Here is a 20,399-nt window from a genome sequence, read left to right on the forward strand (position 1 = left end):
CTACGTTCCACGGTCAGAACCACCAACTGTATCCCCCCCGGGTAACAAAGTGATTCAGAAAAGCTAGCGTCTTCAGAGAAGGGAGAAAACTTAGCCGGGAAGAGAGTCAGGAGAAAACTTGCTCAGCTTCTTGCTGGGGTCTGAAACGATCCCAACAGAGTCCTTAAACCCCTCAAGTTTCCCCAATCAAGCACCCTCACCTCCAACCTGGGCCACCCCAGATCTGACTATCAGAGGAAAGAAGTCTGCGGACGCACGGAGAGCTGACCACCCCACGAGAAGGACCTACGCGCGGCCGCACCCACTCACCCGCCGCTCCCCGGGAGACTGGAGACCAGCGCGGGGTCCAGGTCCTGGGCGTGGCAGACTCGTCCCTCTCCGGGCCCAGCTCCAGCTCACCTCGGCGCGGCCCGCCTGGGCGCCGCCATCTTGACCGGAAAGGGGGCCTCGCGCCGGAGGCCCCTGAGCGGGCGCCCTGAGCGGAGCCGGAGCGCCGGGGAACCCCAGGTCGGCGCCCTACGTCCCCCGCGCGCTCGCGCCCCGTCCACGAGCGACGAGAGTCCCGCACGCAGCGCCCTACCCAGGCTTCCGCGGAACCGACGCCCCGCGCAGCCCGCACCACGGCTCAGGCGGCGCCGAGGGCGGCCCGGGCGGAAGAGCGGGCGCGGGGCACGCGCTCGGTAACCGGGCAACGCGGAGCAACCCGGCGTCTCCGGCGAACCCCAGCCCTCCACCACGAGGAAGCACGGACCGCCGCACCCGCCGCCCAGCCCGCGCCGCCCCTCGGTCGTTCCGCCCGCCGCTGCCCGCTGGCTATGGTCTTTTAAATCCATGATACAACGTCTGTATGTAACAAATCTGTTAAACCCTAAATGTTTATGATATTCAAGTAATCCATTATCTGAATTATTCTTGAAGATAAAACATCCAAAGACTTCTTAATTGTATGGGTATACATACATAAAATACACGTGGAGGTAACTTCAAATATAGTATGTGCCTGTCTCTAATTCCTTCCCTCTCCGCTCTTGTAAAAAAATGCCCCTTTAAAAATTGCCCACTCACCATCTGTTAGGTAAATTTGCTGAAACACAGTAAATGTGGAGACAGAAATTGTTATAGAGACTATTCCAAATGGCACCGACACCTGTATTTATGAAATTTTTAAAAGGGTAAGTTAGAGTTGATTTAAAAAAAAAAAAAAAATCCCACTATAGTAACACCACATCATCCTAGGTGCCCAGTTCTATCCAATTACATAAGATGGAGAAAGAGAGAGAGAGAGAGAGAAAGAGAGAGAGAGAGAGAGAAACAGAGAGAGAGAGGAGAAAGAGAAAGAAGAAAGGAAGAAAACCAAGTACTTATGTATAAAATGTTGCTCCCAAAGTTTGAGATTATACTCAAGCATCAATGAACAGAAGGAAAACACTTACAAATTTACAAATGTATTTCATTTATGGTATGAGGGACACAGGTTTAGATTTGCAACACGCTCCCACAAGGGTCAAATTGACCACTTTTTTCTATCTAGTTGCTCTTGAGAGAACAAAACAATTGAAACAGATGCCATTCAATTCCAAGTCTATAGCTTAGACCATGTCACTGCACATGAAATATTGTTCATTCAGAGTCAGCACATAGCAAGAGTAATTTATACTCTCAGAGTGTTTGCTCTCAAGTCAATAGCAGAGAAGCCTTGACTAAAAACGTTCCCATTAATTTCCATTGTAATATATCTTACTTATAGCCCATGAAACAGTGGTCAGGGGAGATTTATTCTTTGGACACCATATTATATAATCTCTCCACTTTAAGCCATCCCCCACTCGGCGATTATTTTTTAAATATGTTACTCGTAGTCAATATTAATTTACATTTAATCTTTCTTAGCATTAGGAGAGTATTATTTTGTACAGGCTCAGAAACAAATCTCCCGAAATTCCTCCCTGATGCTCCCTTCAGGCTGAAAATGCATTGCAGGGTGGCTGCAGTGACTTACTTCTAGTTGGCAGAGCCCTGGCCACACACTAATTTCATTAGCCTCAAACTCCTGGATTTGAAAGATCCACTGAATATGATTCCTGTCCTCTGACATGTCACTTACTAACCAATTCAGTGTGCATACAGAGGAGAGAAAGGACTTGCTCAGCTCTGGCCCACCGGCAGGCAGATGAGAATTCCCAGTCAGAGACACTGTTTACATCTGAGTGGTCATTCTTGCCCGGGTCCTCATTTTCAGGAAGGAACTTCAATCCAGGCTTTGCTGGCAGCTGCAGCATTTGTTACATCCATTACTAGCTCCTTGTTCCTTCTTGCCCCTCAGTGCTTAGCATCCCCCATTTCAGTCACTAAGTCTTCCTTCCCCCAGCCTAGAAGCTTACCTCACCATAAATTTTTATCTCAAATGATAGGTTTGGCACATTCCCCACAGCAACCCACAGGGACTGGGGAAAAGAAAACTCAGATCTCTGGAGAGCTAAGAATTCAACCATTTAGAGGAGTTTCTTTTATACAGGACAGTCTTCATTGAGCTGAACCCTGCAATCCCAGAGAAGATTCACCTACCCGTTCTTTTCTTCTTTCCCTAAAGTGACTGTGTCTTTGAACAATGGGTCTGTGTTCCACTATTCTCTCTATTCATTTTGCAGGTTTACAGAGGCTGGGAAACTGGGGACTGGACTTACATGCCAGGAGCTTCTAAGATCACACGCAAAAATAAGGCTACGGGAAGAGATTGTTGGAATCTATCTCTGTATATTTGAACATGGGCAGTGGTTAACCAGGATGCTCACACCAAGCTTATATCCAGCTTGCAGCACAAGCTACAAGTTGGTGCATTCCCTCCTACTACCAGCCTCTTCTCAATAAATGCAGGTGAAAACTGGGGGCTCTTTTCCCTCAGCTGTTCAATCCAACATGAATAGCTGCAGTTTGCAAATTAGAGGAAAATGACAGTGTTTTCTCTGAATGGTTTTGGTCCCAACCCACACTGCTAATGTTGGCATTCAGTTCCTTTCCTTCCCAGCCCAGGGAACGGGGGAACTAAGCATAAGGCAAGCGTTCTCTTTTCTTGCAAGTGCCTCAGATCCACACACCAGAGAAGGAATCAGCTCCCCCTGGAATCTTTTTCAGCAAACACAATCCTTCAGCCTAGTCGGCAAGCTCTCTCTTGACTTTAAGATTTCACTCTTTTTTCGACAGGCAGGCCCATCTGCAGTACTGCCCAAGCTCCAAGTGAAGGCACCAAAATAATTTTAAAAATGTCAAACAGCAAATGTGCCTTCAACCCCCAGAGCTCCAGTAAAACTACTGTGAGTTGCCCCTGTGGTTCTCAGGTGACCTCTGGCCTCATCCTCCCTGCAGCGCTGCCTCCTCAGGTTCTCTAGTTTAAGCTCAGAGGTAAAGGAAGTGCTTCCGGGTTTTGCTTACAACAACCCAGGCTCTTCCTGAAAGCATTACCTCAAAGTGAAGGCTGCCCAGAAGCACTTTTGGCCTTGCAAACATCTAGAGATCTCCATGGTGGCATACTCAAGAGGTGCTAGAGATGCTCAGAGGCTCAGAGGGGCCATACCAGGCTGCAGCTTTAGACAGGCACCCCTCCTTCTGGCACAAACACAAGCTTCACACTCCTGGGTGCTGATGTAGTGACAGCTTGAATCACAAGGAGTCCCCTCCAGAAACCCAACATGCTTCAGGAAAGGCACTTGAGAGGGAGCCAACTTTTTAGCTACGGGGAGCATAAGGGTCAGCCAGAACATCTGGAGAAGGGACTAACTGAGCTTGGGTCCTACCAGGCAGGGAGAGAGCTATGCATTAGGAAAGGATCACTTCAAGACAGAGATGAACAAAAAACTTGGATATAGGGGTAGAGAAGGAAAAGAGAGGCAGAAATTGAAAGGGAGAACGTAAAAGCAGAGAGACAAAAAAAAAAAAAAAAAAAAAACAGCAGGGAGAAAGAGACACAAGGAGAGAGACACACAGGAAGAAAGACAGAGAAACAAAGAGAATCCATAGTCACGCAGACCCTGAAACTCAATTTCTTCATCCAGAAGCCATCCATCTATACCCAGGGCGGCACAGGAGCCGTGGGGCCGAGGCTGCGGGAGCAGGCGGTGAGAGAGCACTGCAGCACCGCCCACGGCTCAGCTGGCCCGATCCGCCGTCCTCGCATCTTCCGCCGTTGCCCGCCTGCACCCGGAGCTAGAGGACCGCCCGGCCTTGCTCAGCGCACCCTACTGCCTCCCTCCAGGCGCCTTCTTGTCTGGCTCTGAGAATCGTCCTCAAAACCCAGGACTGGGGTTGGGGGCTGCGTTAGGGAGGTCGTGGGAAAGGATGGGCACAGGGTGGGTGCAGAGAAAGCGATTGTGCTTCGCAGTTAGCAGGAGTAGAAAGCTGATCGCCCGGCTCCTGCCAGTGGCCAGATCGCAAAGGCAGTTTAGACGGTGCAAACAACTGCCCAGAGCAAATCACCTGGGGGCACGTCTGCGGGTGGCTTCTCCCCGCTTGAGGACAGTCCCCACGCCTTCCGCCCCATGCCCTCGCAGAGACAGGTTACAGGTCGGGAAATCCAACCCGAGCGAAATGGGCAATTCACGTCCAAATGTAGGTGAAGACCTAGCCTTCGGTTTAAGAACTGCCTCCCTAAGCTCTTCTCGAAATTTTCCAAGGCAGCTGCAGCTTGTCGGGCGGCTTGGGGCAGGGAAGCTGGGGAGTTGAGAAATGCCTAGTTTCTAGGCGTCTTCTCATCTTTCCTATTCCTTGCGCCTAGGTGGCTCTCACAGGAGCCCGGCACTTTTACAAGCCTGTTTTGGAACCATATTTCACTCGAATGCAAACCCATTTAAATCATCGCCTTGTTTTTCGGAGACTGTTTCTTCTAAATGGGGCCATAAATCCAGAATGTCAAGCCGGATGGAGTGGAGCGCGGACAGGGGAGAGATGGAAGGGAAATGAATCAAGCAGGGAAAGTACCTCCTCGGGTGAGGTGGGAGGGATTCGGCAGGATCTCCAGGGTGGAAATGAGCGAAGGCTGACCAGACCCCGCACCCCTGGAGTCCAAGCCAGCCTTCAGGATAAAGAGCGCGGGGAGCTACGGCGCGCTCTGCCCCGGAGGGAGCGCCCCCCTACCTGGAAAAGCCTCAGGATGTTGGCTACCATGCTGGAGACCGAACTCCCCGAAGCCCCAATCACTCCAACTACTTTCTCGGGCTTGACGAAAACCGGAGGCTCGCCGTTGGTGCAGCGCACTTCGGAGGTGTCCTTCTGGATGAGCGCCTGGACGAAAGTGAGCGACTGTTCGAGCGCATAAGTGTCCCTGGAACGAGTGTCCAGGATCCGCGCTCCCAGCGTCACGTTGGGCAGCAGGTTGGGATCGCTGTTGATCTGGTCCAGGGCGTAGAGCATCGCTTCCAGCCTGTGGATCCCGTTCTCCCTCTTGATGTCGCCGCAGGGCACTCCGCTGGGACCCTTCGCGTGCACCGGGAACAGCCCCCCGAGGGTGACGTCCCCCTCGATCCGAATGGAGTGCGGGGCGTACATCTCCTGGCCGCGCGCCGCCGCCGCCAGCGCGCACAGAAGCACCTCCAGCACGCAGCAGGGAAACTTCATCAAAGTCAGGGCGCGGAGCAGCTTCCCCAGCTGGACCGTGCTGCTCCCGCGGCTGCGGCGGTGGCGGCGGCACTGGAGGGGACGGTGGCGGGCCCGCGGGAGTCCTGGCCCCTTGGGGTGAGCTCCTCCGGTGAAGCCCAGGGTCTCCTGCGGGCGAGGAGGGTAGGGGCGCCCGGGGAAGGGCAGCCGGCGAGGGTGGGGGGTCCCGCGGCGCCTGCCAGCTTGGGGCGCCGTGCGCTCTCGGGTTCCCCGGCCAGCGCGCCGCGCTCGAGCTCGCGCTCGGTGGCTTGCAGCTCGAGCTCTCCAACAGCCCAGCACTGGGGAGAGAGCGAGGATGGCTATCGCTTTAAATGCGCGTTCGGCTCCCTCTCCTCCTCCGCCCACTCCCTCCCACCCTCGCTCGCTCTCAGGCTCTCCTCACCCTTCCCAGCGCCCACCCTCCCCACGGTTTTGCAACATCACGCAGGGAGGGGCTGCGTGCTGAGGTAAGGGGGGAGGGAATGGGTGGGCGGCTGTGGGGCGGGGGGAGTACCTCCGATTGGGAGTTTCGAGGTCCCCAGGGAATCTGGGGATTGCAGGTCGCAGGCGAAGGCTGAGCTCCTGCTTCGGTCTCACTGTAGAAGCCGCTCGCTCGCCCGCCTGCACCCACACGCACATTCTAGGCACAGGGTGGCATCAGCTCCGGACAGGGCGGTTCTAGCTGGGGCTGACTGCTTCCAACCCTGAGGTCCGGAGCCGGGGCTGTCAGCGCCGGGAGAATGCGAGGTAGTCGAAGGTGATGCCGCCAAGCATGAAGGGTAGTAGGGAGCCCCCAGTCTCTACTGCTAATTCGTCTGTGCCAGTTTTTCCTAAGAAAAACACACATACACACAGGAGCCTGATTTATGACCTAAAGAACCTTTACGCAGAGACTTCTCCGGGGCCAGGCACTGGGCTAGCCTGTAGGGAAAGACGCCAACAAGAAATGCTGGGAATGGAAATGCATCTTTGGTCTTCAGGGGTTACTGTGGCCGGAGCCGGATGAAGTAACCCTGGTCTCCAGTAAATCTGTGGCGGATTCGCTCCTCTTCTTCCTTTCATCGCAAGAGATGGAACAACTGAGAACTCTGCAGAGCGCACTTTCTTCTCTGGCGCTGACAGGTGTAAGGCTCCCTCCTACCCATTTCCAGAGATGCTTTTGGGCTGATGTCAGGTTTCCTCGGGCAGGAAATAGCAAGAAAGAGGTGACAGTAGGAGGAGCAGACAGAAATCTCCCCATCGATCCAGTGATCCAGTGATCCATTCTTTTTTTTTTTTTTTTTTTTTTCTGGCTGAAGATTTGGGGGGTTTGGGGAGTGGAATCAGGATGCCAGAGCAGGTAGTAGTGCAGTTAGGAAGCTGTTTTTCAAAGGTGTCCCATCCTGCAGGTCCAGCCCAAACTTGGCCCAGCAACAAGTGGCCCTAGTTCCTACACAAGGAAGGGCAATGTATCTGCCCTTGGTGCCCACGTGTACTGCTTATGGTGGTCTCTACTCTTGCTGAGCCTTTCCGTTGGAGGGCAGCGAAACTGTCTTATACAGAATTGAGGGCGCAGAGAAAACCAAAACAAGACTATACTTTCTGTTGTAATGTTAGTGTACTAAAGAAAAATGTCCTTGCACATAAACAAAACAACACACACACACACACACACACCTAAAAAGTCAGAAGTTGGGAAGTTGGTTGTCTCTTCCACCAACCACCTGTATGACCTTGGCACTTCTGTTCCTGTGCCTGAGTTTTACTTTGCCCATCTGTAAAATGATGAAATTGAATTGAATGTTTTACAGGTTAACTTTTAACTTTCAAATCCTCTGTTGAAATAGGCCATGCACCTTTGGCCATGGTGTTGTTTTTAGACCAATATCCTTTGTTGCTTTATGTGTAGGGCACCCGTTTTTTGATACCCAAACAACACTTCAAACATTTCCTGGTACAGAGGATATTTTTTTTCTTGTTGACCACCCATTTATCGTCCTTCTAGGGAGAGTCCAGTCCATCATTTTCTTTTCAGACATGCCCCTCCTCCAGGTTTCAATACTTAAGGTTTGAGGAGGAAAAAAAACCTTCTGGCTACAGTGTTCAAGGAAGGGAATAGAGGCTAACAAGAGCTATGCAGGGCTAATCCCTGGAGTTCTGCTGGAGTAACGAGGGTGATGACATAGGGTTACCACTGTCCAATAGACAATCCGTGCCGGAGTTAAAAGAAAAAGGAGCCTCCTTCCTCTAAATGCTTTATGTATATCTTTTGGACAATGTTACACTATTTGATTTTGTAAAAACATACCATTTTACTGCCATCTTCAAGAAAAGTGATGTAAAAGCTATGCGAAGCTACCCCTGTATACAATGTGATCATCCATCACTCATAGATGTGATGCCCTGCTATATAAGTGCACACCTTGTGCGACCTTATGCTGTGATGCGCCCGACCCTTCCAGCCAGCCCTGGAGCTGCGAGCGTATAAGCCCGCAGCTGTGCCAGAAGCTCCCACATAAACAGGGAAATATTTGAATCCCATAATGAGAGATACCAGAGAGGAGAAAAGGCAGAGAGAAGAAGGGGTGGGGAAGAGAGAAAGGGACCTGGTTAAAACATGTGAACTCCTGGATCCACATGTGCCTGAAAGATTGCCTCTTTTTTTTCAATTATATAGTATTTTATTTCTGTTGTTTGAAGTCAAAATATCCTCTTGTAACTCACCTATTCTGCTATTCAATACATTGGATCAAAAAGGCTGGAACAAGTGAAATAGATATCCTGTTAAGGCAGCATTAGCTAATTTGGAAAGGGGGAAAGAAGCAAAGCAATAGAAAGGCATCCTTGGGAACACAAATACTGTGATCCTAGTATTTAGGCATCAGTACCTCAGGCTATATTTGATAGAGACTGTATCCTTATTTAGTTTTTAATTTAAGGCTATTTAGTAGGCACTTGGTGCCAAAAAATATATTTGAAGAGCTGTGTTACAAGTAATAACACTTGATTTTTTACCTGCCCATGTGAGGATCTATGTTCTCCTCTTCCATTTCCAGGTCACAGCTTGCAACTGCTCAACAAATAGTTCTTGGCTGACTGTTGAATGTTGCCTTGTTCTGTGTTCTCTCTTTGCTCTACTCATTCTCCCCAAACATCTGGCAGCAATCATTATCTTCTTTTTGTTGCAGTCATCTGTGTGCATGTTTTATTTCCCTTGCTAAGCTGGAAGATCCTTGAGGGTAAGGGGCTAGGTATTATAAGGGGCTAGGTATTATTTTATCTTTTTACTTCGGACAATGTTCAGAATGGTGTTTTGTACCTAAGAAGCACTCATGTGTTGAATGAATCAGAATTGGTTAGCCATTCCCCACTGTCTTTATCTCACAATAACAGAAACATAAAGTGGGCAGAGCAGAAACGACGGCAAATAAATTGTCCTCTCAGTCACAGAATGCAGTTTCTAGAACTTAAAGAATAATTAGTAGATTTTGAAATAATTTTGTTTTACAAAAATTTCATAAGATTGAAATACTCTAACCTTAAAGCTCTCGATCAACTCTAAAGGAGGGCTTTAATTGGCTCTTCCTGAGTCAAGTGTTTATTCCTGGGCCGATAACTGGGGCCATTGTCACAATAGAAAGTGTGATTTGTTACCAGAGAAAGAGGAAAGTGACGCTGGGCTTGCAAGATATTTATATCTTCAGCCAGAGTGCATAGGATCTGGAACTTAATTGGTGACGCAGTTTTGTTTGAGATTATATGAATGAAAAATCTTTGTGTAAGGGTGATTAATCTAAAACTTGGCCAGTCATTGTCCTAGTGTCATATTAAATTGCAGGAGAATCTAGTTTTAGGCACAAAGATCATAAATATAAAATGTGTTCCCAGGCTTGGTTCTGTGTAGTCAGTAATCTATACTCACCGAGTCATTAATAAAAATGAAAGTTAAGGACTCAGTCCTAACTTATATGCTTAGCATTGTATTTTGCTAACAATCTCAGTTTTATTTTCTTTGTTCTCCCCTGCCCGTCATCTTCTGCAGAAAATAATGTCTCCACTTTCAATTCCCTGTCTATTTAAATCCGATTTGTAATTTATGAAGTTGTCCTCCTTAAGGGCTGCTGCTTCTGCCACAGTAATGTACTCTGGCCATTATTATACTCTTCCATCTTTCATGTAGGTCTCCATCCATAGGTTTTGTTTTCATAGCTTTTTTTTTTTTTGGCGGTACGCGGGCCTCTCACTGTTGTGGCCTCTTCCGACGCGGAGCACAGGCTCCGGACGCGCAGGCTCAGTGGCCATGGCTCACGGGCCCAGCCGCTCCGCGGCATGTGGCATCTTCCCGGACTGGGGCACGAACCCGTATCCCCTGCATCGGCAGGGGGACTTTCAACCACTGCGCCACCAGGGAAGCACTATACTTATGATTTTATATTTGCTTATTTACTTTTGTCTCCCCCCTCAGCTCAAGAGAGACTATATTCATCTGTGTTAATCACTGCTGTATTTCCTGAACATGCCTATAAATCATACTGAAGAATGGTGCCTGAAATTTGGTAAGGGATCAATCAATTTTCTTCGCTGGATGAAGAAATGTGTTCATAAATTAATGAACAGATCTTCGGGGCTTCTGACTTGAGGACTAATGGGAAGAGGATGGCAAATGTTTGGGACAGGGTACTGCAAGAAGTAGTATTTGGAGTACTCTGATAGCTATCCTAACAGATAAGATTGTGTTCATTTAAGTAGTTTTAATGAGAGAGCTGGGAACTAGGGACACACAGCATTAAGGTTTTTATAATGCATTCTGTAGAGTTCTTTTTAAGTCTGTACAAATATCATTGAAAATATATGCATACATATACACCTCTGTTACTTTACTTAGTGCTTTACAAGAGCCCCTCAAGGAAGGGGTAGTAGCAACTCTCAGTATCCTTCCTTTATGATGAGCTTAATTTATTCAAAGTTACATCATAATTTATTTGTAACTGTGAAACTAGACTTAGTTATTGAATAGACCGTCCCTAGAAACGTATGACATTAATAAAACCAACAAAAATTTGTTCAGTTTCCAATGACAGACACACTACAGACTCAATTATGGGCCATCCAGTTTAATGAAGGGAAGAAGTGATTTAACAAATATAGAGCAAACAGAATATGAAGTTTTATCCTCCATTAATATTAGTAACGGATAGTGTGGGCTCCAACGCCTTCAAGATAGCTTGAGACCATCATCTCTGTGTCATGGGCAGGGGGATGTTCAGCCAGGATGTCTTTCACTGTCACTGAGAAAAATTTCCATAATATATAATGATACCTACGGAAACTGATATGGGGCATTCGGGTAATAAGGAATCCGTTAGCATATTTTTCCGGAAGCCTTGACTACAAAATGAAGACAGTAGATTTGGACACTTTCAGCCATGAAGAAGTTGTTTGGATATTCATCTTTATGCCTAATGAAATAAGCTTATTTCATCTCTGCAGCTTCCCATATACCATTTTCCCACCTCTGTTTTATGTTTGGAAAGACTTTTAGAAATTGAAAGTCAAGTTAAAAAGTGAGTGACAACTTAAATGATATATGGAATATTTTGCTGACTTACAAGAGCATGCAGAATTAAATATGACCCAGTTCCAATGTTTATTTTAACGTGTATGTTGAGGTGGAGTTTTCAAGGTGCCAGAAAATGAGAATTCACCTTCCAGTGTGTGTTACCAGCTCTGTTCATTGCACAGAATCATCTTCATAAAACATACTGTTTTCTATGTACCTGGTATATATCTCAATTAGTTGAAGAATTTCTCAGATACCTCTTAATATGTAATGCTCCAATTCCAATCTTGCCATGTCCTGTACCAGTGACACAGCACACAGGAGTATTATTTCTCTTTATTTCTCTGGGTTGTTCAGAACCCAATGAAAGAACAATGGAATGGGATCAAAGAGATCAGGGTTCTTGTCCCAGATTTACCATAAAATAATTGTGTCCTCTTGGGAAAATTATAGTCATTCTAGATCCCTTTTCTTTACTTTGACAGAGCTGCACTAGATGACCCCAAGTAATATAGCACTCTTTCAGTAGTAGCTTAGATGTTATTGGTATTCTGAAACAAATGAAGACAATGACACATGGAGCTGTGCAACATCTCTGTAACTCTGTTGTCTTAGAGTTGCCTCCATTTTACAGATGATAAGATGACTGTGCATAGAAGTAGATGTTTGGAACCAGCGGTTCCAAAGGAAGTGGAGGTAAACCGCAAATTTCCTTCCTTCCTGAAGCTCACTTAGCCAAAACATAGGCTTCTGAATATTAAGCTGTAAAGCATATTATCAGTACATTTTAAAAGAAGCTATTCTTCTAGGATTTCCAATTAATAGCAGGAGGTTTTGAAATTCTTAAAAGATCATCTAATTTTGTGAGATTTACAGCTCTATTTTCCTGTCAAGCAAGTTGTATTAGTGCCAGACAGTCATCTGAGCTTCTGGATGCTTCTCTGAACCTCTTGAAGTTTTCTTCTTGCTATCTGAAATGCATGCCAGATAAGCCTTTTTCTAGAGCGTATGTACAGACTTGTGTATTTTCATATAGGAAAGCGATGCAGTGAGTCAAGTCGTGGGTTAAGCCCTCATTCTCAGAGTGGTATTGAGCTCCTGGTGAAATATAATCATCATTTCCTCAGAATCGAAAAGCAGTTATCTCAGGTGTATAACCCCATTAACTATTTATACATTTACGTATGATACATGTATTTATTGTACCTACGAGGTGTGTTCTCTTTGGGAAGTACAAAGCTCTTAGAGACATAGGTTGTTCATTTTTTTGTTTTCCCACAAATACTGTGACCCTTTGAGCAGGAAGGTCTATATTTTACTAACATCTAGAACCAGCAGTTAACACGGTGTCTAAGATGTAGTCAATAATTATGAAATAGATAAATGAACACATTTTTATGTAAGGGCCAGGACATGGACAAATAGAAATTTTTCATTTTCAGTCACAAAGCAACAACAGACATAAAAATGATACCGACAACAAGTGCTACGGTCATTCAAAGAAGGCATAGAATAGATAGAAGGATCTCCTCTATGGCACAGGGAACTATACTCAATATTTTGTAATAACATCTGTATGGGGCACCTGCTCCACACCAGGCCCTATGACAGGTGCTTACATACTTTCCCTCTCCCCCATCCTATGGGGAAAGTACCTCTGCTATAGATTTAACATTTGCCTCCCCCAAAATTCATACGTTGAAATCCTAACCCCCAAAGTGATGGTATCAGGAGGTGTGGCATTTGGGAGGTGAAAAGGTCATGAGAGTAGAGCCCTCATGAACAAAATTAGTGCCCTCATAAAGGAGACCCCGCAGAGGTCCCTCGACCTTTCTGCCTTGGGAGGTTACAGAGAAAACACGCCAACTGTGACCCAGGAAGTGGATACTCACCGGACTGTGAATTTGCTCGCACCCTGATCTTAGACTGCCAACCTCCAGAACTATGAGAAATAAATTTCTGTTGTTCATAAGCTACCCAGGCTCTGGTATTTTGTTATAGCAGCCCAGATGGATTACGATAACCTCTGTTCTTAGGTTTCAGACCCAGAACCTCAACTTTGTAGAGGTTACGAGGACCCTAAAGCCACTCAAGCAGGCAGAGGCAGATTTGAAATTTAAATCTCCAATTCCACATGTAAGTCTATCAGACCCTGTCTCCAGACATGATGTCATGAACAAGAGCTAATGCAACAAAGAGTTTACATGGAGCAAAACAATTAGCAAACAAAGTAAGAATATAGTAGACCGACTGTTTTTGTCACCCAATAGCCATTCACCACTCTTCCAGTTGAACAGAAGCCATGCCCCGTGGGCACATTCAGCCCTGCTGTTTTCACTTCCCAGATTTGAGGGGTAGGAAATTATTATCCCTCCTGGCCATCAGCACCCTGACCTCTACCACCCACCGGGCCAGCTTCAAGAACAGCTGGATCCACCTGTTCAAATGAAACAGGTCTGCTCTCTGTGGTGTTGGCTTCTAGTTCAAGCAGCTCTCCCCACATAATAGCAAAGCTGGCTCCCAGCAGTTGCAAGCATGAATCCTACCAGCCTAGCAGTCCCAACAGATACCTTTTAAGTATTTTTTCCCCAAAGCTCCAGTAAAAAGTCCTAGGCTGATTCCAATTTGAACTGCTCTGGACAAACATTTTCTTTAGAACCAAGAAGGCTGCCAGACAAAATACAGGATGCCCGCCTCGTTAAAGCTGAACTTCAGATAAACAGTAATTTTTTTAGTAAAAGTATGTTGCATGCAATGTTGAAGACACCCTAAAAAGTCGTGGTTTTCATCTGCGGTTCAGCTTTAACTGGGCGCCCCGTGTGGGCTTTGCCGGCTGTGGTGGGCGCCGAGCGGGGTCGGCGGGGACGGTGGGGGACTGTGGCCCGAGCCGGGTTGCACACCCAGCCCACAGCGTGCAGGGAGAGAGGGGCAGCCTCGTCTCCGCTGCAGGAGCTGAGACGGGGAGAAGGGGAGCGCCCCAAAAGGAAACCAGCTGCCCCTCCCAGGAGAGAGGAGATGGCTGTTCAGCAGCCAGAAACAGCAGAGGAGCCCGAGCACAGAAGCGGCGGCCTCTGAGGACGAGGCGCACATATTTCTGGTGGGCGACGGGCACGCGGGCCGGTCCGTGGGAAAGAGGGGAGCCCGCGCCGGCCCCTCCGCCTCCCGAGCCTGTGCGTTTCCCTAAAAGAGCAGCAGCTGTGCAAACTGACGGTTCACAGTTGTGATAAATCGCCTTAGGAAAGCACTTCGATTAAAGTCACATCTAACTAGAACGCAAGAAATCATCCCTGAACAAATCAATTGCGAGAGGGGCAGCTCTGGGCGCGCACCCACCCCGCTGCTGTTTTGCTTTCCCCGCAGGACGAGGGCCGCTCACCGGGTCGCGGGGACAGCGCGCTGTCTCAGCTGGGGAAGAGGCACTTCCTCAGGACACCTGCAAAACCCAAAGTGTGAAAGGAGGCCTTTATTCCATTCCTTTGGGGGATTTCTTAATGACGTAAAGCCCAACTTGGTTTCAGATCTGCCTGTCGTTTCCGTGACAGAACCTTCCTGGGGGGTCCACCAGCAGCGGGGTGGCCAGGCGCCACAGGGCTGTGCTCCCCTTCCCAAGCCAGTTCATCTTCATCTGTAGCATTTTCAGAGAAACTCTCGGATAGGTTTTCTCCAACAGGTTCTTTTTCCTTCAGTTTATAAAGTCATTCTCCTGCACAAAATGAACGGCCTGAAGACATCACTGAGCCTCTTTTTCTCCCAGGGTCAGGGCCAGCACGGCCCCCAGACCACAGGAGCGCAGGGCCTCACAATGGGCTTCAGGCCTTCCCCTCCCCTTCCGCCCCTCCCACCCCGCCCTACCCCTCCCCTCCTCCCCTGCAGAAATCACATCCCTTCCTCCAGACTCCCCACTTCAGCTTGACTTCCAGCAGATCTTTACCCTGCCAGTTAGTAATTCAGGACTAATTAGGTGATTGCTTTCATTTATGGTAGCAGTTGGGATGGGGGGGATGAAATGGCTTTGCCCCTATTCCTGTTGGAAAAATAAATTACACCCACTGTCACTTGAGATCTTATTTTCCCCCCAATCAAGCAAATTAGCAGCGTGGTTCATTTTCCCAGCATTCACTCCTGAACAGACGGCAGTGCCCTGGAACGTGGCATAGAGCTGTGTGGTCAGTGCAATTGTTTGGGGCTGTTTGTGCCGACAATGACAGGAGACGCCTGTCTCCCGAAAGAAGAGTGGCCCTTGTCTTGCTTAGGCCAACGAGCTGCCCGGAGCGCTGCCCGCCTGGCTTCTGAGGAAGATGTACACCGCCATCTAGTGGAGATGGGGGCTCACTGCAGTGTGCTCGTTCTCCCGCCTTTCCTTCTGGCCGGTAAGAACAAGCAATAATGCTTCTTGTAAGTTCCTAAAAATAGGGGAGGTCTTATATCACAAGGAGTGAAATGTTTGCCTCAATGTCTGCAATGAAAGTGCAACCCCGTGCTTGCACAACGTCTGTCTTGTCAGTAGCCCTCTTTCATCCCGATGTTTAGGTCCAAGACAGGATCGTCATTGTCTGAGCAATGGGTATCTCTCCGAAGCTGGGTAGTTCTCCCCTGTCCCAAGTAGTGTGGGAGGAGACAGTCAGCACCTTCACAGACGCCTTCATCTCTGCAGCATCGCCATCACTCCTCATCTCGCCCACAGCAAGCCCGATTCCAAAGTGCACAGGGTAGAGGCTTTCGAAAGTTGGCTTGTTCAACCAGGGGCATTGCCACTTCCCAGAGGGAGCCAGAAACACATCCACATCCTAAGACTCTTTTCAGTCTTGGCGTTGAGGGGGTTCCCACTCTGTCCCCTGACTACACACAAGTCAGTGTCTTTTTCCTTTCCGCTCATTCTACCTACATGAAGAGCACGTTGATCTCCCCAGTTTTAACACAGGAACCATGATTTTCCTGGGTTTTGTGTATGCGGGGGGGGGGGGGGGAGAGAATGGGAGAGAGAGCAAGTACATCCCAATATGGAAGGGCTTGGGGCCGTGGTTCTCAACCAGGGGCAATTTTGTACCCAGGAGACATTTGAAAGTGTCTTGGGACACTTTGGATGGTCACAGCTTAGGGGAGGCTAAAAGTCCTTCCATCACAGGACAGGCCCACAGCAAAGAAGCATCCAACCCCACCCAGCAGTCGTGCTGAGGCTGAGAAAGCCTGGTTTAGGCTCGCAGATATCGCCCTCCAGCAAGCCGGTTAGAACACTGATTGTCCTCAAATGGCCCACACTGCAGAGGCTGTGGATAGATAATGCATCCTCTCCCAAGTCAGTACTGACCGCCGTTTTTCTTCTTTGAGACTCTTCCATTTTAAACATAATTTAGCTGTCTCTTTTTTTTCTCTCTGCTCTGCTGAGAAGAGAAAGGATTGGAAAGGGGGAGGGGAAGGTGACAGAACAGGAGGATTAGAGGCCTGACCTGTTTCTCCTGGAGAAGCTGGGCACATTCCTCTCTCACACGTGCTTTGTGACCGAGCAGGGTACAATTAAAAGCACAATAATTTGCTTGTTATTCAAGTCAGGCATTAGTCCGGGTAATGGCGTGCTTGGTGTAGAGATGGATTTCCTTGTTCGGAGCTAAGCACAGGACTAGCTGAATTCTCCATGGAGAAATCTTGATTTGTTCAGGTCTTTCATGTTTTCTACAGAGAAGGGATTATGTCTTCCTAAAGAGGGGCGTTGCTTAAAAAGCTACAAAGTATAAGAAAAGGATTTAGGGCAGAGGGGCCTGTGGTTACGTAGCTGAGGGGTACAGGGAATTTCAGAGCCAAGGATTATTTAAAGCCATAAAGTTAAAGAAATAATTGCTTTAGGGACTTCCCTGGTGGTGCAGTGGTTAAGAATCCACCTGCCAGTGCAGGGAACACGGGTTCGAGCGCTGGTCCGGGAAGATCCCACATGCCGTGGAGCAACTAAGCCCGTGTGCCACAACTACGGAGCCTGCGTGCCACAACTACTGAAGCCCACGCGCCTAAAGCCCGTGCTCTGCAACAAGAGAAGTCACCCAGTGAGAAGCCCGTGAACCGCAACGAAGAGTAACCCCTGCTCACCACAACTAGAGAAAGCCCACGCGCAGCAACAAAGACCTAATGTAGCCAAAAATAAAAATAAATTTTAAAAAATTTATTAAAAAACATTGCTTTAGCACTACTGCATCAGTGCTGGCGAGTACACTGTAAAGGCAATTAAGCATGAGCTAATATTCATTTTACTTTGGCTAATTACTGCATGGATCCAGGAGAGGGAGGGGAAAGAAAACATGCCCCTTCCCTGGCAATCAGGGAGGACGTTGATTTTGGTTTCTTTGCCTTATAGGCACGCTTATTAGTTGGGGTGCCCAGAATCCAGCCATCACAAGGGCCTTGTTAGTTAAAACACAGGAAAATTGTTCTCTCAAGGCAGAACAGTGAATGCTCTGCTGTCCCAGTGACCAAGCAGAAGCCACTATTAGTTTTAACTCCATCGATTATTGTTAGCCAGAGAGGACATGACATACACAGTCCTGACTTCACCCATGTGCCTGCTGAGCCTGGGTCAGGGGCTCTCAACCCAGAGCAACTCTGCCCCCCTCCCCCAGCTCCCCGCCCCCCGGACAATTGACAAGTTCAGGAGCCATTTCTGCTGTCACAGCTGGGGAAGGACTGCTGGCGTCCGCTGGGCAGAGGCCAGGGATACTGTAGGAGTATCCCACAATGCCCAGGACAGCCCACAGCAAAGAATTATCGGACACAAAATGTCACCAGTGGCAAAAGTAAGAGGTCCTGGTGTAGACAGAGGCAATTTCCTCTCCTTGAGTAGGTGAAGGTCTTCAGAATCTTCGCTTCCTCAAATACATAATGGACAAGTCATCAGATGACCGTATTTCATGCTAACTAACACGCTTTTCTTCCCCCTTTGCTACACTGGGTATTCATTCTCCCACTTCAGGAAATCGAGTGACGCTAAGAAAAACTTGCCCTGGAAGGATGGTCTGCGGGGGCGAACCGAGACCCAAGTCGGTGCCCGCCCTCTCCTTCCCCGATTCACACACACGCACCCAAGAGAGAAGACAGCGAGCTTCTCTGCAATCCCCTGGTTCGGAGTTTTGAGAAGTTTTATTCCCTTCTCTGAGATTACCCATTCTTCCCTGCATGAAGCATGTTCAGCGAAGTCATTTGTCCTGCAGCTTTACAGGAGTTAAGAGCCCGCAGCAGTGAGATATCCATTTCCTCCCTGGAGAATGAGGAGTCCCCCTGACAGAGGTTAACGCTCAGGACAGGAGCATCCCTGGAGCTGGTGACAGCCAAGGGGCTGTGACTCAGGACTGTCCCAGGCAGGCCATCAACTCTCTGGGAGAGCCTCAAGGATGCACTTAGCCTCCGTTTACAGGAGGTGAGGAGGGCAGAGTGCTGCAGATGGGGAGCAGGGCACCACTCCCAGACTAGACCCTAGCTGGCACCCTGCAAGAGACAGAAAACCTCTCCCCTCAGGTCCCACCAGCCCTGCTCTCCCCTTCTGTGCACCCCTTTCAAATGCGTTTTTCTGCTTTGCCCCCTCCCATTCAATCCGTTCTAGGTACAGTGGTCACGGTGATCCTGGTAAGTCCCAAGTCAGATCGTGTTGCTCGGAGCTCAAAACCCTTCAGAGGCTCCCATCTGGATTCGAACAAAAGCAGTCTTCTCCCTCTCTCCCCCTCCCCATCCCCCCCCCCGTCTCTCTCTCTCTCTCTCTCTCTCTCTCTCTCTCTCTCACACACACACACACACACACACACACACACACACCATCCCTCCCCTTCCCTCAAGCTCTTCCAGACACACTGGCACGCTGCCCCTGGCTGTTCTTAGCAGCTCCCTCCCCATAGCCTCCTGCACTTACTATTCTCTCTGCCTAGAATGTTCTTTCTCTCCATATCTACAGGGGCTGCTCTCTCCAGTCCGTCCACATGTCCCCTTCTAATTAGGGTAGCCCTCTTTCCCTTTGATGCTTTATTGTTCCCGTAACCTGCATCATCTGGTAACATGCTAAAAACTTCCATGCTTTCATTTGCGGGTCCTTCCCTACCCCACCTCTCACTCCCAGATTGCAAGGCTCTCTGTATAATGTTTTCACAGCTGTCTATCTCGAGGACCAAGTACAGTGACTGGCTCCAGCAAGCACTCAGATATTCGTTGAAGAAATTAGGAAATAGACCAGGCTACTTAGCTTCAGAAGCTCTTTCATGGAAGTTCCCATCCCCTCCCTACCAGTTCTCAGCTAGTTGACTGAAGACTAGCACCCTGACAATGAGGCAGCGCTAAACTGTGAATGACAAAAATATTTACTGTGTCTCCGAGGGTCACTTGTGTTTGGTGTTTTATTTTTTTAATAGTTTTTAAAAATAATTTTTAAATTAATTAATTAATTTATTTTTGGCTGCGTTGGGTCTTCGTTGCTGTGCGTGGGCTTTCTCTAGTTGCGGCGAGCAGGGGCTACTCCTCGTTGCGGTGTGTGGGCTTCTCACTGTGGTGGCTTCTCTTGCTGCGGAGCACGGGCTCTAGGTGCATGCACTTCAGTAGTTGTGGCACACGGGCTTCAGTAGCTGTGGCTCGCAGGCTCTAGAGTGCAGGCTCAGTAGTTGTGGCGCACGGGCTTAGTTGTTCCGCGGCATGTGGGATCTTCCCGGACCAGGGCTCGAACCCGTGTCTCCTGCATGGGCAGGCGGATTCTTAACCACTGCGCCACCAGGGAAGTCCATGTTTGGTTTTTAATTGTAGTGAAATGCACATAAAATTGTATCATCGTATCACTTATGAGTGTAGAGTTTAGAAACGTTCAGGAGATTCACGTTGTGCGGCAGCCAATCTCCAGAACTCTTTTCTTCTGGAAAAACTGGAACTCTCTGCCCTCCAGCAACTGCTACCCCCAGCCCCTGGCACCCACCATTCGAATTTCTGTCTGTATGAACTAGACCACTCTAGGTGCCTCATACAAATGGAATCGAGAGCATTTGTCTTTCTATGACTGGTAGGTTAGCATCATGTCCTCAAGATTCATCCATGTTGTAGCCTGTGTCAGAACTTCCTCTTTAAGGCTGAATAATATTCTGTTGTGTATACACCCCGTTTTGCTTATCTATTCATCTGTCAGTGGGCAGTTGGGTTGCTTCCACAGTTTAGTTATTGTGAACAATGCTGCTATGAATATAGGTATACAAAGTATCTTGGAAAACCTGCTTTCAGTTGTGTT

General features: G+C 48.4%; 1 long non-coding RNA gene and 1 pseudogene across 1 annotated transcript; one reads left to right on the forward strand and one right to left on the reverse strand.

Annotated features, from left to right (window-relative positions):
* Window positions 1-706: 706 nt before the first annotated feature.
* On the forward strand, window positions 707-2,882 carry LOC137218172 (uncharacterized). The gene is made up of 2 exons (XR_010940507.1): window positions 707-845; window positions 2,649-2,882. It is a non-coding gene; the product is annotated as an uncharacterized lncRNA (long non-coding RNA).
* Window positions 2,883-4,047: 1,165 nt separating this feature from the next.
* LOC137218168 (metabotropic glutamate receptor 7 pseudogene) lies at window positions 4,048-5,999 on the reverse strand (annotated as a pseudogene).
* Window positions 6,000-20,399: the final 14,400 nt, after the last annotated feature.

The sequence above is a fragment of the Pseudorca crassidens genome, unplaced genomic scaffold (genome assembly GCF_039906515.1).
Source record: "Pseudorca crassidens isolate mPseCra1 unplaced genomic scaffold, mPseCra1.hap1 Scaffold_265, whole genome shotgun sequence".
Lineage (NCBI taxonomy): Eukaryota > Metazoa > Chordata > Mammalia > Artiodactyla > Delphinidae > Pseudorca > Pseudorca crassidens.